The sequence below is a fragment of the Lynx canadensis genome, chromosome B2, assembly GCF_007474595.2.
Source record: "Lynx canadensis isolate LIC74 chromosome B2, mLynCan4.pri.v2, whole genome shotgun sequence".
In the NCBI taxonomy this organism is placed as follows: domain Eukaryota; kingdom Metazoa; phylum Chordata; class Mammalia; order Carnivora; family Felidae; genus Lynx; species Lynx canadensis.
The window spans coordinates 105,566,013-105,572,100 of record NC_044307.1 but is presented as its reverse complement, the minus strand read 5'-3'; positions in this window follow the sequence as shown (position 1 = coordinate 105,572,100).

Genomic DNA, 6,088 nt, shown 5'->3' with positions numbered 1-6,088 from the left:
AAGGCAAGGCTAAAATGAACAAAATCTATTCAATAATTAGAATATTGCTTTCCATACTCTACATCAATAGAGAAAACAAAATAGTCACAAGAACTGATTAAATAGATAACAAAAGATCTTGTTTCATCTCAGAACACAAAAAAAATCTTCTCAAAGAGCAAATCACTAAGAGTCCAGTCATATTTTTCATGATTATTTAAGTGATTATTTTAATCACTTAAGAAAACACAGAAAAATCTTAAGCAGAAGTTAATAAGTAGATATTCCTCTCTGTAGATGTGAGAACCTTATTTGGAGGACACCTGAAAGAGAATTGGCACTCCAAAAGATGTAAAGCACCAATTAGTAACATTGGTAACATTTGCAGATTCTCACCATACATTTTAATGATTATTTTAGTAATTCTCCTGTTTCTCTTTTCTTGTTAAGTTTTACTTTTTAAAAATGTATTCACACAAACAATTTAAAGAGCCAGATAAGAATATAAATCATTTCCTACTACTCCTTGACCTTCACCAGTTCCGCTTTCCACCATTTCCTGCTTCATATCAGCACCTCCTTTCTACTCTTGTCAACCGGTTCTTCTGGAATCTACTTCATTTTTGTCCATAATATGCTTATATAAGCTCTTTCTTGATTTTTCAGTTTGAGGCACCATTTTTTTTAAATTTCCACATAGAAATACAAGGCTTTCTCACACCCAGCCTTCATCCTAACCACACACATATACAAACTTCCTGACCCTCTTCCCTCCTATTATGTGGAATTGGAGTTAGACCAGTATTCTGCAGTTCCACTCCCATGACTGTGTAAACACTATAGACCACTGGACCATGTAGCATACCAAGAGTAGATGTCCCTGGAGTTAACGATAGAATCATTTTCACATTTTCTGAGCTTTCTCTATTCTTATCACTAGTCTTCAAACTCTTCCCCCATTTGAATATATCTTCTCTCAATATTATTCAGTACATTAACTTTTCTGTCAATGTATCTTCTTAAAGAAGTCTCAAGCCTTCTGATGTTGTCTCCCTACTTAGCTGTTGCAGTGGGGGGAAAAACTGATTCAAAATTTAAACTGAGATTTTAATATTGCTGAGAAGTGCACACAGGAAGGAAGGAGAGGTTCTCCCCAGCCAGTGGCTGGGCATATTCAAATTCCATTTCCTTAACCCATCAAAATTATAGCTCTTTTTACTCATGAGTACATTCTAAAACGCTCTTGAAAAATTGCCTCATGGCCAGCAGCAGAAGAGGAGCCTATGATGCTCAGGTGGAGAAAATGAGATGTAATGTCACTTAGGAACGTTAGGGAGGGTGGACCTTATAGTAGTCGAGTTACCAAATTTCAGTAGGCTATGTATTAGTTACTTTTTGCTGTGTAACCAATATCCTCAAAACTCAGCGACTTGTGACAACAATTTATTATCTCACAGTCTCTGTGGGCCATGAATTCAGGAACAGCTCAGCTGGGTGGTTCTGGTTCAGGGTTTCCCTCAAGGCTGCAATCGGGACATCAGTGAAGCCTGCAGCCGTATGAAGACTTGAGGATTTTACTCTAAGACAGGCCACACCCGTGGCTGTGGGCAGGAGGTTTTAGTTTCTCACCACAGGGGCCTCTCCAGGGGCTGCTTCATCATCCTCACAGCCTGGCAGTGAATTCCATCAAAAGAGCAGTCCAGGAGAGAGTGAGAGAAAGGAGGCTGCAACACCTTTTACGGTCCATTCTCTGAAGGCACATATCATCCTTTCCACTTTTTCCTATTCTTCAGAAGTGAGTCAGTAAGTCCAGCATACAACCAAGGGAGAGAATTCATCTCTACCTCTTGATGGTAGGCATGTCACAGAATCTGGGGATCCATTGTAAAGCCACCACACATTATTTGAAAGAGGTTGCAATGATTTTTTTTTAGCGAAATATTAAAAACTCATAATTTTGTCAAAAATTTGAATTTCTTCCTGTCTAACCCTTGACTAACCCACCCAGGACTAATCTTGTTATGGAGGGCTGAATTGCCATCATATTTTTTTTTGTCTATTTATTTATTTTGAGGCAGGGGGAGGGACAGAGAGAGAGGGAGAGAAAGAATCCCACGCAGGCTCCGTGTGGTCAGCACGGAGCCCAATCTCACAAGGCACAGCGCAATCTCACAAGGACACCTAAACCCAGTGTTCCAAAATTGCACCATGATGCACTTCATTCTGGGTCTGTATCCTTCCACTGTACTGATCACTCGATGGAACTCTTCAATCTAGAAATCCGTGTCCTTTCATCTGGGGAAAACATATTGAATTATTTCTTTGGTGATATCTTATTCTATCCTACCTCTTTCTCCTGTTTCTCCTAGAATCTTATTAGTAGGGTGATAGATATCTTAGACTAGTTTTCTAATTTTTTTCTTACTTTTCTCTCTTGTCCATCTCTTTATCTCTATCCATACTTCCTGTGAGATTTCCTCCAAGTCTATCTTCCAATCCTTCTACTGAATTTTTAATTTCTGCTGTCATGTTAATCTCCAAGAATTCTTTTGTTCTCCAATTGTTTTCTTTTTTTTTATTATTATTTTTTTCAACGTTTATTTATTTTTGGGACAGAGAGAGACAGAGCATGAACGGGGGAGGGGCAGAGAGAGAGGGAGACACAGAATCGGAAACAGGCTCCAGGCTCTGAGCCATCAGCCCAGAGCCTGACGCGGGGCTCGAACTCATGGACCGCGAGATCGTGACCTGGCTGAAGTCGGACGCTTAACCGACTGCGCCACCCAGGCGCCCCTCCAATTGTTTTCTTAATACTATTCTATTCTCATTTCATACATGTAATGTCTCCTCTTATATCTCTAAAATCATTATGTAAGGTTTTTTAAGTTTTCTAAAAAATATAATTTCTGCTTCTTCTAAGTAGCCTTTTTCTTTGTTTTGACTTCTGTCTTTCATACTTTTTTCAAATCTCTGGAGATCCTTGGTTAGCCTCTCAAATTGGATAAAATATGAACTTTGGTAGAGTTTGGAGGTTATGGACTACAACATAGGATAATAACTGGGGGGGGGCACTTAAATGTGAATCTTAAAATGTGTTGTTTTATTGAAATATCTTTTCTTGGGCAGTAAGATTTGCTAGATATAGATCCTCTGACCTACTGCCTAGAGAATAAAGGCCTGAATGCCAGTATTCTGGAAACCAGGTTGGGTAAGAAGGCTAGGGGGGAAAAAAATTCGGTATGTACATTTTAGCTTAATTCCCATTTGCTCAATATACTGACTCTGCCTTCAACTAGCCTAGTGTTCCCCAGTTCAGAAATCTCTTCTAGGGGCATCTGGGTAGCTCAGTTGGTTGAGCATCTGAATCTTGATTTCACCTCTCCTGGTTTGTGGGTTTGAGCCCTGTATCAGGCTCTGGGCCGGCAACAGAGCCTACTTCAGATCCTCTGTCTCCCTCTTTCTCTGGCTCTCCCCAGCTCACACTTTCTCTCTCCCAAAAGTAAATAAACATTTTCTTAAATAAATAAACATAGAAATTAATAGAAAAAAATCTGCTCAAAAAACTGTATCTAGAGATTGAAATTGCCATCTTTTTCTAGGTTACAGAGAAGCAGTTGTCCAGCCACTTGGAATGGGGACAGAGATCTGAGGGACCAATTCTTTTTTTTAAAATTTTTTTTTCAACGTTTATTTATTTTTTTGGGGACAGAGAGAGACAGAGCATGAACGGGGGAGGGGCAGAGAGAGAGGGAGACACAGAATCGGAAACAGGCTCCAGGCTCTGAGCCATCAGCCCAGAGCCTGACGCGGGGCTCGAACTCACGGACCGAGAGATGGTGACCTGGCTGAAGTCGGACGCTTAACCGACTGCACCACTCAGGCACCCCTGAGGGGCCAATTCTTAAAGAAGCTTTCAACCAATGCTGTTTTTTGCCCCCACCACCAGAGGTGACTCGTGCTGCTAATTCCTGAGCTTTTTTTTTTGACAAATTCCATGGTAAAAATCATTTCATTTCTTTTTTAATTTTTTAAAAATGTTTATTTATTTTCGAGAGAGAGACAGAGTGCAATCATGGGAGGGGCAGAGAGAAAGGGAGACAGAATCTGAAGCAGGCTCCAGGCTCTGGGCTGTTAGCACAGAGCCCAATGCAGGGCTTGAACTCATGAACTGTGAGATCATGACCTGAGCCGAAGTCAGACACTTAACCAACTGAGCCACCCAGGCACCCCAAAATCATTTCATTTCTTATCTTTCTCAAGTTCTGGCTTGGGATTTAGATTTTTCAGGTCCATTAGGAAAATTGCCATTTACCATCTGCTTTCTAACTTCTAAAAATTGTGTTACTTTCTTCTCTCCTGTTCTCCATTTGCTTTCTGATGTAAAAAAAGATCTCTATACTTTTGTTTTATTGTGATGGAATACGTACTTTCAAACCAACAATTTTAACCAGAAGTACCTCTTTCAGTTGTCTTTCACTGCCAAGAATCATATTTACCAAGCATTGATTTTAATAAGTGTAAATTGTTCAACCTCAAGTTGGAGTGAGAACATAGAGGACCTGTAATAAAGGTTTAGATTTTAGGAAAATAAAAAACTTTGATAGAAGAGCTTCCTTGTGTATCTGCAGGGAGAGATAGGCAGTTTCTAGCTGGGATAGATGTGATTATGAGGCTGGAAAATTGTGGAATTCTGTGGTATTAACAGTGGCAAACAGATTTAAAGTCAAAGAATGTGAACTCATTTAATGTTAGTCTTCTTAGGGGCACCTGGGTGACTCAGTTGGTTAAGCATCCGACTTCAGCTCAGGTCATGATCTCAAGGTTTGTGAATTTGAGCCCCACATTGGACTTTGTGCTGACAGCTCAGAGCCTAAAACCTGCTTCTGATTCTGTTTCTCCCTCTCTCTCTCTCTGCCCCTCCCCCACTCACACTCTGTCTATCTCTCTCACTCTCTCTCAAAAGTAAACAAACATAAAAAAATAACAAATAAATAAAGTTAGTCTTCTTGGGTTGCATAGGAATTGAATAGGAACAATCATCTCATCAAGAAATCTTGAGCAGAGCTGGGAGCTGAGAAAGGATTTAAGATTATTTTGATTTTTGAGAGGAAAAACATCTGGTTTTGATTTTATGCACTGCCCTCTCTCCAAGCGTTTTTAAGTACCTTTAAAGATGCCTAGACAGATGACGATCTTGTCTCTGTGAAAGAAAGTGTCATTTAATGAATCCGGAATGTACCCATCTACTTGTTTGGCCACTGAAATAAGTTGCCCTACAGCTTGACCATGTCTCAGACTTGAGTTTATTCAAGCTGCTATTTTTGGACAGACCATGTGATTTAAGAATACTATGAAGTAAGCCAAACAACAGTTGATTTTCCATCTGCCTCTCATTATCTAAGGTAATGTTTCCCAAACTGTGTCCTGTAGAACATCAGAAACCCAAATTGTTGATGTGTACTCCTTGGAAAAAAACAAACAAACAAACAAACTTTTGTCTATTAAGTTTTGTTTCTTTACTATATGTAAGTAAAATATTAAATATATTTATACAATTATTTTTCTTACTCTATAATCAGCCTTTAAGAAATGCAGTGCCAGAGTGCTTGGGTGGCTCAGTCAGTTAAGGTTCCAACTCTTGATTTCAGCTCAGGTTATGATCTCATGGTTCCTGAGATCAACCCCACGTCAGGCTCTGCCCTGACAGAGTGGAGCTTGCTTGGGATTCTCTCTCTCTCTCAATGTCTCTTTGCCCCTCCCCTGCTCATTCTCTCTCTCTCTCTCTCTCTCTCTCTCTATATATATATATATATAAACATTAAAAAAATAAAATGTTTTATCTCAATAAATTTTAAAAATATTTTATCTTTCTCAGTTGTTTTTATCAGTTGTGTTGCTGTATTGTGACATTTGTAAGACAGTCGGTTTTTTTTTTTTTAAGTCTTCATAAGGCATAAAATCATGCTGAGGAGAGAGAACACAGTTCATATGACACAAAGAGGTATGTGACCAAGTGCTACAGTGAGTTTCAGAGATGAAGTCATTAAGGGCTCAGGGAAAGAAGTTATGTGGACGGATGTCATTGGGGAATGCTTTGAATAGAAAGCGT